At 39.3% G+C, this 10024-nt stretch overlaps 1 pseudogene across 4 annotated transcripts; it reads left to right on the top strand.

Annotated features, from left to right (window-relative positions):
- The first annotated feature begins 342 nt into the window (after window positions 1-342).
- Window positions 343-9706, top strand: LOC149229770 (pentatricopeptide repeat-containing protein At3g12770 pseudogene; annotated as a pseudogene). Of its 4 annotated transcripts, none has more exons than XR_016247963.1 (3): window positions 343-589; window positions 1490-4241; window positions 9002-9209. The product of XR_016247963.1 is annotated as a pentatricopeptide repeat-containing protein At3g12770 pseudogene, transcript variant X4 (transcript). The 4 variants fall into 4 exon arrangements; XR_016247961.1 differs by lacking the exon at window positions 343-589 and adding an exon at window positions 9483-9706 and having other exon boundaries at window positions 600-4241; window positions 9002-9325; XR_016247960.1 differs by lacking the exon at window positions 343-589 and adding an exon at window positions 9483-9706 and having other exon boundaries at window positions 600-4241; window positions 9002-9334.
- The last annotated feature ends 318 nt before the right edge of the window (window positions 9707-10024 follow it).

The raw sequence follows: 10024 nt of genomic DNA, 5'->3' as shown, positions 1-10024 counted from the left end.
GATTTCAGAATCTCAAAACCACAAATTCCATGACTATTATCACTGTCCTTTCATTAAAGAGGATGCCGTTTAATTTTTTTGTCACTGTCCTTTCATTAAAGAGGATGCTGCTTAATTTTTTTGTTACACAGTTTTAAAGTAGTTATATATATATAGGTACCAGCACATTAAATCTGTATTTGATTTTATTTCCTGATAATAAAAGTAAGCTTCTCTTCTTTTGCCGTGGAAAAAAAAATAGTAAGTATGCCTATAAAAATATATAAAAGTTACCATAAAAATTTCAAGAGAATGTGAATTTCGTATAAATCTATAATTCTAGGTTAGCAGAGATTTCAGCACAATTTGAACTCTATTTTTATCTGTCGACGTTGTAAACATTCACTCTAGCCCATTGTCGAGCTCAAAAATCGACATTATTACTACATACCCACTGCCCAGAGTGCTCTCTTTCCTCGGGCTCACTAGCTTGGAAACAAGGGCTCACTAGCTTCGAAACAAGTAGCCTTCTACCACTCCTGAAATACACTTCTTCCCCGTGTGACACCACTGTGCTATATGTATGCTGCCGCCCGCCCTCCTTTTTAGTGTGAGTAAAGAGTCTGACTTCTGTAAACTAGTCGGCCGGGGATTGCCCTTCTGAAAGTCAGTATGAACATATAGTGATTTATAATAATTTTTATGTCAACAGATCATAGCTTCAGTGTTTGAAACTTTGTAGGGGTTTAATTTAACTATGAAGTCATAGAAATAGCCGGGAAAGCTAACTTACAGCTGATGAGGACACTTACCTTCACAGAGTTGGGAGTTCCACACAACCAAACTAAAGCTATTCTCATAAGGTCTCATTTGAAGTATGAGAACTCTTTCATGGTTAACTTCATAGAGCAAAATTCAGTGGTATTGGGTTTTGCTGTGGGGAAATTAGACAGTAGCATTAAATTTAATGAATTTTCCATATAGTATGATGTTAACCATAAAACAAAAAGCCAACAAAATTCAAAATGTTTTCTATCAAAAATCTCTTCTCTCTCGCCGTGCTTCAGGGGTGCATTTAGAAGTATTTCTGGACTGCATTTTGGCCAATCTACCATGCATTATGGGCTGTCTTTTTCGCTGCATTTAACCTCCAAACTAAATAATTTCAGGTAGTTCAACTTCTAAATCTGGACTGTGAAAAAACTATAATTAGGTTTCATGATTCGTTTCTTGAGTAGTAGACAACAGAAATTTTACTTATCAATGTTTTTGTTGTAAAGGAGTGACACATCATGTATACTTCTGCGTTGGAAATCGTAGTGGACTTTTCTTTTTCCACCAATTTTCCGTACCGAATTCTATTTATATTCGTATTTGAATGCTGCTATCATGATTAATTCGATACCATTGGTATTTGAACTCTGTAGCTATGATTTATTCGATTCCTAATACATGGTTTAACGAACCCATCCTTCTCCATGGCATCGAATTGCTTGGATGGAATGCGCAGCAAACACAAACCGAACTCTCTTACAACAAACCCAAATCGCAGGAATTGCGATAGCGATGGCGAAGACGATGAAATCTCGGTGCTGTATCCACAGGAGATGCACTGACATGACGAAGAAAAATATATTCTCGGTAATTGGGCGTACCGTGACAACAATTGCCGCCGAACCGCCACGAAAACGAAGTGGAACTAGCATGGATGCACGCCTAATTAGGTTATGTAAGGAAGGGCGGTTGAAAGAGGCGGTCCAAGCTTTGCATGGTATGGAGAAGAAGCAAGGGTTCGAGGCAGGCTCTGAAACTTATGCTTGTCTCCTGCAAAACTGTGGACATGTAAAAGCATTGACAGAGGGAAAACAAATCCACATGCACATGCTGAATGCTGAAATTCGTCTCAATGTTTTTTTAACAACTAAACTTGTCATTATGTACTCCAAATGCGGAAGTTTGGAGGATGCACGCAAATTGTTTGATAAAATGCCTGAACGAAATCCGGCGTGTTGGGCAGCAGTAATTGTTGGGTATTCAAGGCATGGGCAATGCCAGGAGGCTCTTAGGCTTTTCTATCGGATGCAGGAGGAAGGCGTGAAGGCCGATAATTTTATTTTTCCTAGTGTTCTCAAGGCATGTGCTAATTTGAATGCGTTAGAAGAGGGGAAGGAAATCCATGAAAGCATAAGGAGAAGTGGTTTTGAGTTGCATGTCTTTGTGGGCAGTGCGCTTATAGATATGTATGCCAAGTGTAAGAGTGTAGAAGAAGCACGGCTAGTGTTTAACAAAATGCCTGATAGAAATGTGGTTTCTTGGAATGCCATGGTTGCTGGTTATGTTCAGAATGGACATGGAGACGAGGCCCTGAAGTTATTTCGTCAAATGCAAGTGGCAAGTGTAAAGCCCAACGTGATCACCTTAGCAAGTGTTCTTCCGGCATGTGCGAAGCTAATGGCTCTGCCACAAGGCAAGGAAATCCATGGGTATATTATTAGAAGTAAAATGGAACCGGATGCCTTTGTGGGAAGTGCCCTTGTAGACATGTATGCTAAGTGCAACAATCTAGGAATTGCGCGCGGTGTGTTTGAGAAAATGTGTCAGAGAAATGTAGCCTCGTGGAATGCTATTATTGCGGCATATGCCCAGAATAGAAATACCGATGAGTCCCTAAGACTCTTTCATCGAATGCAGTCAGTAGGTATGAAGCCAGACTTGATCACATGGACTGCACTGGTTACTGGTTATGCCCAGAATGGGCAATGTAAGGATGCATTGGAACTTTTTAGTCAAATGGAATCAACAGGTTTGAAGCCTAATGTGACTATGTGGACCTCAATAATTGGAGTCTATGCTCAGAATGGTTATGGTGATGAGGCCTTCAAACTCTTTAATGCAATGCAACTCACAGGTGTGAAGCCAGATGTCATCTCATGGAATGCAATGATTGCAGGGTATGCCCAGAATGGAAATGGTACTGAGGCATTGAAGCTCTTCTGCGAAATGCAGCTTGCAGGCATAAAACCCAATTCCATCACCATTACATGTATTCTTTCAGCATGTGCCAACTTGGCTGCTCGCCCACAAGGCAGGGAGATTCATGATTATATAATCAGAACAGAGTTTAAGCTGGATGTCTTTGTGGGAAGTGCCCTTGTAGACATGTATGCCAAATGTGGGAGTATAAAAGATGCTCGTGAAGTATTTGATAAATTGCATGATAAAAACTTGGTCTCATGGAATGCAATGATTGCAGGCTATGCTGTCCATGGGCATGGGGAGGATGCTTTTATGCTCTTTAATCACATGCAAGAAGCAGGCATGAAGCCAGATAATGTGACTTTTACTGGTGTTTTGTCTGCATGCAGCCACGCAGGCATGGTGGATGAAGGTTTGCATTACTTTTCTCAAATGAGTCAATACAATATCACACCCTGCATGGAGCATTATGCGTGCATTGTTGACCTTCTTGGTCGTGCTGGGTATATAGATAAAGCATACGACCTTGTTGACAACATGCCAGTTAAACCTAATGCTTGTGTGTTGGGAGGCTTGCTTAGTGCCTGTAGAACTCATTGCAATGATGAACTGGGAGAACGTGTTGCCAAACGTCTTTTTGATTTGGAGCCTGAAAATTCAGGGAATTATGTGCTACTGTCAAATATTTATGCTGCCAGAGGTAGATGGAATGACGTTGCAAAGATGAGAAAATTAATGAGAGACAAAGGTGTGCAAAAGCAGCCTGGATACAGTTGGATAGAGTTAAAGAGCAAGATACATGCATTTGTTGCAGGAGATAGATCGCATCTACAAACAGAGGAAATTTATGCAATGTTGGATAATTTAGCTCAGCAGATGAGGGAAGCAGGGTTTGTGCCTGACAAGAATATGGCATTGTATGATATAGAGGATGAGCAGAAGGAACTTCTTCTCAGCCACCACAGTGAAAGGCTTGCTATTGCTTTTGGGCTTCTCTGCACACCTCAGGGAACAACTATTACTGTTGTGAAAAACTTGCGAATTTGTATTGATTGCCATGTTGCCATCAAGCTTATCTCCCAGATTGTTGGTCGACAAATAGTTGTAAGGGATGCCAACCGTTTCCATCATTTTAAAGATGGTCAGTGTTCTTGTAGGGAGTACTGGTGATACTATGTAAGCAGGCAACAACCTTATGCATATTATGACACTTAGGTGTAGCTAGAGCTCAGCTACATTTTATTTTCAGCTATTATGCACTTGGAAATCAAAGGTCCAATAAGCTGGTATGCAACGATTTCTTAAGAGTTTTTCATGTGTTTTGATTTCAACTTGATAGGGTACTATATGCGATGATTTTAAAGTGGCTGAGAATAGTTATATTGAAGGGCTATAACAATCTTATAGGTTTTCAAGCAAATGATCATCTATAGGAAGTAAAATGTGGGACAATATTTACAAACTAAACCCAAGTGACTATTATAATTATTTCTTTTTCGAAGAAAAGGTTTCATGTCCATTTTATTTCATATGAACACCAAAGAGCTCAAAGACTCATTGATCTACAAAACAAAATTTGAACTCCAGTTCCAAGTTGAATCTCCAATTTGTAATAACACATTGACAACATTGACTCCTATCTAACGGCAGGGTTATGTTTCATAGCATAACCTTCCTAGATCATGAAACAGAGTTTTCTAATTTCTAGCATCTGCAGATTAACATCTTAACGACAACAGGTTTACCTAGAAAGAAAATATGACCAGTTGCTGAAAGATCCTCCTGAGTGGCCGCTCTAAAGTTCTAGCATACTGTCTTCAATTTGCCAAATAGGGCATATACAGACCTTTTGGGTAAACAGTCCACTTCATAATTGTTTTCATGAATGGTGTGCATAAAATAAATCCCCAGAATTTTTTTCTGAATATCCATCACTACTGTCAACAAACCTTGAAACTCCATTGCTTCCTGCTTGTTCACTTGAAGCCCATTTGATAACAAGCATAGAATCCCCAACTGCATGTAGATTATCAATCCCAAGTTCAGTGGCCAATGTCGTCAAAATGAAAACAACTCTCAATTCAGCCATACTGTTTCTCCCAACACTGACCCAGATTCAAATGAGCATTAATGGGTATTTGATAAATATAAACTGCTACCCCACCTCCCCCAACACCATCACCACCACCCAACACCAATCACCCATCCACACGGCCCTGGGTTCCTTTGTGGTGCCCATCGAAAAAACCTACAGGTTAAATTTCTCCAGTTCAAGTTGGGACACTACCCTCTTCTTCTTCTTGTGGTGAGAGTCCAAAACACTCAAAGTGCTCTAAATTTTGTATACAACTTGGTCCAGTGAGGACACTTAACCCTGAAAAATGTAGTCATTCCTTGCTTCCAAAATAACTTTAATTAAAATTAACTAGCCACCAATTGATGACCTTCTATTGTACCATGAACATATCTTCTTCTTGATTCTCCTAATGAGCCACTACCAATTCCACGTTGATAGTCATTTCTCTTCAGGTTGAAGCCCAAATACTTTAAAACTTGGTCAAAAGGAGTATCTTGATAAAGTGGTACATTGGTGCTCAATTGTTTTTGAGAATTGGGAAGCATCTGACATGTTAAAGTCCCTTCCTTTCATTTATCACCATTGCCGTTGTTCCACAAAGAAGTTTGTGGGCTCTCTTGATACCTTTTTGTTCTTGACGCTTGCGCAAAACCATAACTTATAATCTCAGTGCATCATCCACAAATTGTAGGTGCATCATAGAGACATCTTTGGACACCTTGTTGCCTCTAATACTCCTCATGCATTTCATAGATTTCGGATATCTGCTCATGCTTTATATTACTAACAAGAACAACAAAGGAGATAGATGGCAACCTCTTCTAAGACTCCTAGATGGTTTGAATAAAGAAGACACTAACTGATTAATTAAAACTACGAATGTTACTGAAGAGAAGCAATCTTCCATCCACTGAATAAATTCCACTCCAAAACTAACATGCAGCGTGATGAACCTGAGATACAACCAACTTACTCGATAGCATGCCTTGGTTAGATCAATTTTGACAAAAGAGCAAGGATTTTTTTAAACTTGATCAGGTGAAGAGCTTCTTGTGCCAGACCTACAACATCCATATTGGAACTCCCTTCCAGAAAGCCAAATTGCCCTGAAGATATAGCTGTTGATGGTATTGGTTTGAGTCTCAACGCTATAGTGTTTGTGATAATCTTGTAGATGTAATTGCACAAGGATATTGGCTGATGGTCATCATAGGTCGAGGGATTGTCCATTTTGGGTATGTTTGAAATGAAAGTAGTGTTGATTTCTGGCATCTTGCCAACCCTTCTAGACTCCTTTTCCACTTGAATGAGATCACTAGCAATCATGTCATAAAACCTCAAATAAAGTATAATCATCCATTCGTCAAGTACAGGGGCTTTGTCCTTCTGGAATGATTTTACACAGGGGCTTTGTTCTTCTGGAATTATTTTAACAGACCCAGGAGCTTATTCCTTTCAATAGGAACCATTAATTCTACATTTTGTTCTTATGAGATCATTTTGTCAAAAAATGAAAGCATGGCAATGATCCCTCTTATGTTTTCCCGAGAAGGCTTTGTGTAGACAAATCTGTATTGTGGAATTGCCACCGTAGAAATCTCACAGAAACTCTTACATACAACCACACTACTGTCTTAAATGGATCAGATAGTGTTTTCTGAATTTTGGGCTTGATCGAATTGTTGGAAAACTTTGTATTTGTTATCTCCTTTGTGTACCAGTGTAACCCTGTTCTTCTTCTCCATTTAGCCTCCTTCCACTTTAGCAACCTATTTCATTCCTCCTCAAGATCCTAGAGTAGCTGCATTTCCTCTATAGACTGGCACAAACCTCTACTAGTATCCATTAAGGATTCCAACCTTGCCTCAATTACCACCAGCTATGCCTGTGAATCAATAATTTTTTAATAGAGCACTCTTTAGTCCCTTTCTTGGCGTTTAGTAGATTCCTTTGAAATTGCTCCATAGCATCCCCTAATTCCAAATTGTATGCTACCCATTCCTCATGGACCAAATCTTTGTATACTTTAGGATCCCTCTTGGGCTGTATTGAGTCGGTTCTCATCAGCTTTAGGTTGAAGTCAGTCATCATATCACACAGGGAGACAGGATCTGCCAGCTCTGCCATTTTCATGAGATTGAGATGAAGGAGCACTTCATCCTTTGATGTTCCATCTATTATGAAATTAGAGGATGACTTCACTGTCTTTTCAGGGAGTCTCAAAACTCTCTCTCCACCTTCTAGTTTTTGGACCAGAAATGCCCAGCCTTATACATGAGGGAGGCCCTTGGATTTGGATCCCACTCACTTCAGCCACACCCTTCTAGATCGGACACCTCTAGGCTGCTTGCTTCTTTCTTTTCTGTGCTCCCAGTAGACAGGGGCAGGCAACGACCAACACTACATCAGTGGTTAGATCTGTGAGACCCCAGGAGACATCTGGGCTTAGTAGCAAGGCCCTTATGGGGATGTCACTTCAGTTCCCAAAATAATTCACACGACACCAACAGATAGGAGACTTCCTTTTGTTCTCAACATAGGGTTATATCATCTGGACAACAAAACATTTCTCAGACCAGATTTCCAAGCTCTTCCAAATCCTCTGATCAGTTATCTATGATGAGTTTCTTTTCTTTGGCCACAAAGATTAGGAGAGAGAGCATCAGCGGGTGTTGATCAGTGCCCCCCAAGCAAGACGTCATCCCCCCTCCCTCATTGGAGGTTTTGTTTTTGGGTTCTCTATAGTACTTGCACATATTTGCATCACCACTTTGCTTCTCTATTCCATGGTATTAGACTATAGTTCTTATCTACTATAGTTTATATCTGCTTTCATCATGATTTTATAGGGGCAGCCTTTGCGCTGCCACCTTGTATCCCACACTCTTGGATTTAGTAGTCCCATCAACCTATTTGTGCTTAGTAGTTGGACAGTAATAAATTACCTTATCTTCCTATTCAGGCCAAATAGGGTTGAACTTGAATGGAAATGGAGGTTTGTTGTCTCCCTGATCTAGCTACATGAAGATACGCAAGTGATCCGAACCCCCCCTTGCTACCATGCAAGGTTAATATCTATCACTGCTAGATAGAAGACCCCCAAAACTCAGAAAACAATCCACTTGTTTCGCAATGGCCTTCCTACCTGGCCTATTGTTCCTCCAGGTGGCTTTTAAGTCAATAGGCTTCACATCAACCAACCTCGTATTTCAAATTTTCTCCTAAAGTAATTAGCGAAAGGGTTCTGTCACTGAATTTTTTGCCACAAATGATGTTTTCTTTGGAGAAGGCCTTATGAGATAACAACTCTTCCCAACATTCCTTCTTATGTGAGCTCAAGCTATAAATTTTGACAAGATAAAAAACCTTTTCCAACCCTCTAGAAAGAAAATTGGTAACGAGCAGAGTTAATTCCCTAGAACCATTCAAAATAAAATATGTACTCCAACCCATAGCCAGACCTTTAGATCTACGACGGTTCAGAAGTATTTGTGGCTCCACGATGCCACCCTGGTAGCATTTTGTATAGAGCAGCTTTAACCACTTTACTCCTCTACATTGTCTCCAGTAAAAATAACTAATCCCGGCTTATGTTTTTGTCAATACTGCTAGTTATCTCAGACACTAGTGCATTGACTGTTTGCGTAGTTGTTCTTATAAAGGAATGAGTGGTTGTTTTTCATTCTGCATTGTTGTTTCTTGATACCAAGCTCACAACTATACATCTGTTCGATATGGTGTTGCTTATGTAAAACAATTATTTAGTTGACTTTTATTAGATACGAGTTAGTGGGAAAACTAAAAATAGTTCCTATTCAGCATCATATTTACCTTAATTTAAATTTTGTCCTTTACCTAAGAGTGATCAACTTTACAAATGCACAGATGAGGTTGTGACAGGTTGTTTTGGTGATATTTACAGCTATAACTGGTATAGCAGCATATAATTTTTTTTTTTGTGGTTCACAGACCCCAGAGATCGGTGACCACTACGTCCACAGAATATTTGTACCAGGCAGATCCACCCGAAGGGATCACTTGCTGTTTGCTCAACCACGGAGCCCAACCCCAAGAGTGTCGAGAGAATTGAACCTATGACCTCTCAATAGCAAAGGTGCTTTAACAACGGGGACTCGAATAATTGAGCTAACGCTCGGGGCTTTATAGCAGCATATAATTTCAAAATAAAATGAAAAAATTCTTCCACAAACAAAACAAAGTTGTCATGCATGAACTTTCTTCCAGGCTTGTGGAGGCCTTTGACAGTCATGGATGTTCTTCTGTTGACAATAGGTAACTCAGGTTGGTGTTTTGAAAGTGATCTATGAGAATTGTTTTTAACAAGAATTATTCTTTCAGTCTGAAGAAGTTTCATATATTGTTTCTACGATTTGTACTAGGAATTGCATCTATTCCTGGTACTTATATGATGTAATGATGTTGTGTTCAGTTGGCGGGAAAGCTAATGGATGGTGAAGATTATGGTGATTGGCAATTACTTATAGTTCTTGGGTAATCATGGCCTGAAGTTCGGCAAGCTTCAAAATATATCCTTTTATAACATTCTAAGATAAAACCGTCTCTTCATCCTGTACCTGTTTATATTGCTTTTGTTTATGAGGGAGCTTTATGCACCAAAATTAAAACGGAAGCCAAAAATTAATGCTTTTACCATATTCTGTTTTGGAAAAAAAATGACTGATCTTTTTCACACAAATTTATATTAGTAGAGTAACTTTTGTTATTAGTTGACCAATGAGAACACTATCAACTTTCACTGACGATTTTTTGATTTTTCAAAATCAGACAAAGTCACCCCTGGCAAGTCCAAATTAAAACGGAAGCCAAAAATAAATGCTTTTACCATATTCTGTTTTGGAAAGAAAATGACTGATTTTTCACACCAATTTATATTGGTAGAGTAACTTTTGTTATTAGCTGACCAATGAGAACATTCTCAACTTTCACCGACGATTTTTTTATTTTGCAAAA

This window comes from Pinus tabuliformis, chromosome J (assembly GCF_031772625.1).
Source record: "Pinus tabuliformis cultivar Carrire ecotype Pingquan chromosome J, CPIR1, whole genome shotgun sequence".
Lineage (NCBI taxonomy): Eukaryota > Viridiplantae > Streptophyta > Pinopsida > Pinales > Pinaceae > Pinus > Pinus tabuliformis.
This window is presented reverse-complemented; position numbering and strand designations above follow the sequence as displayed.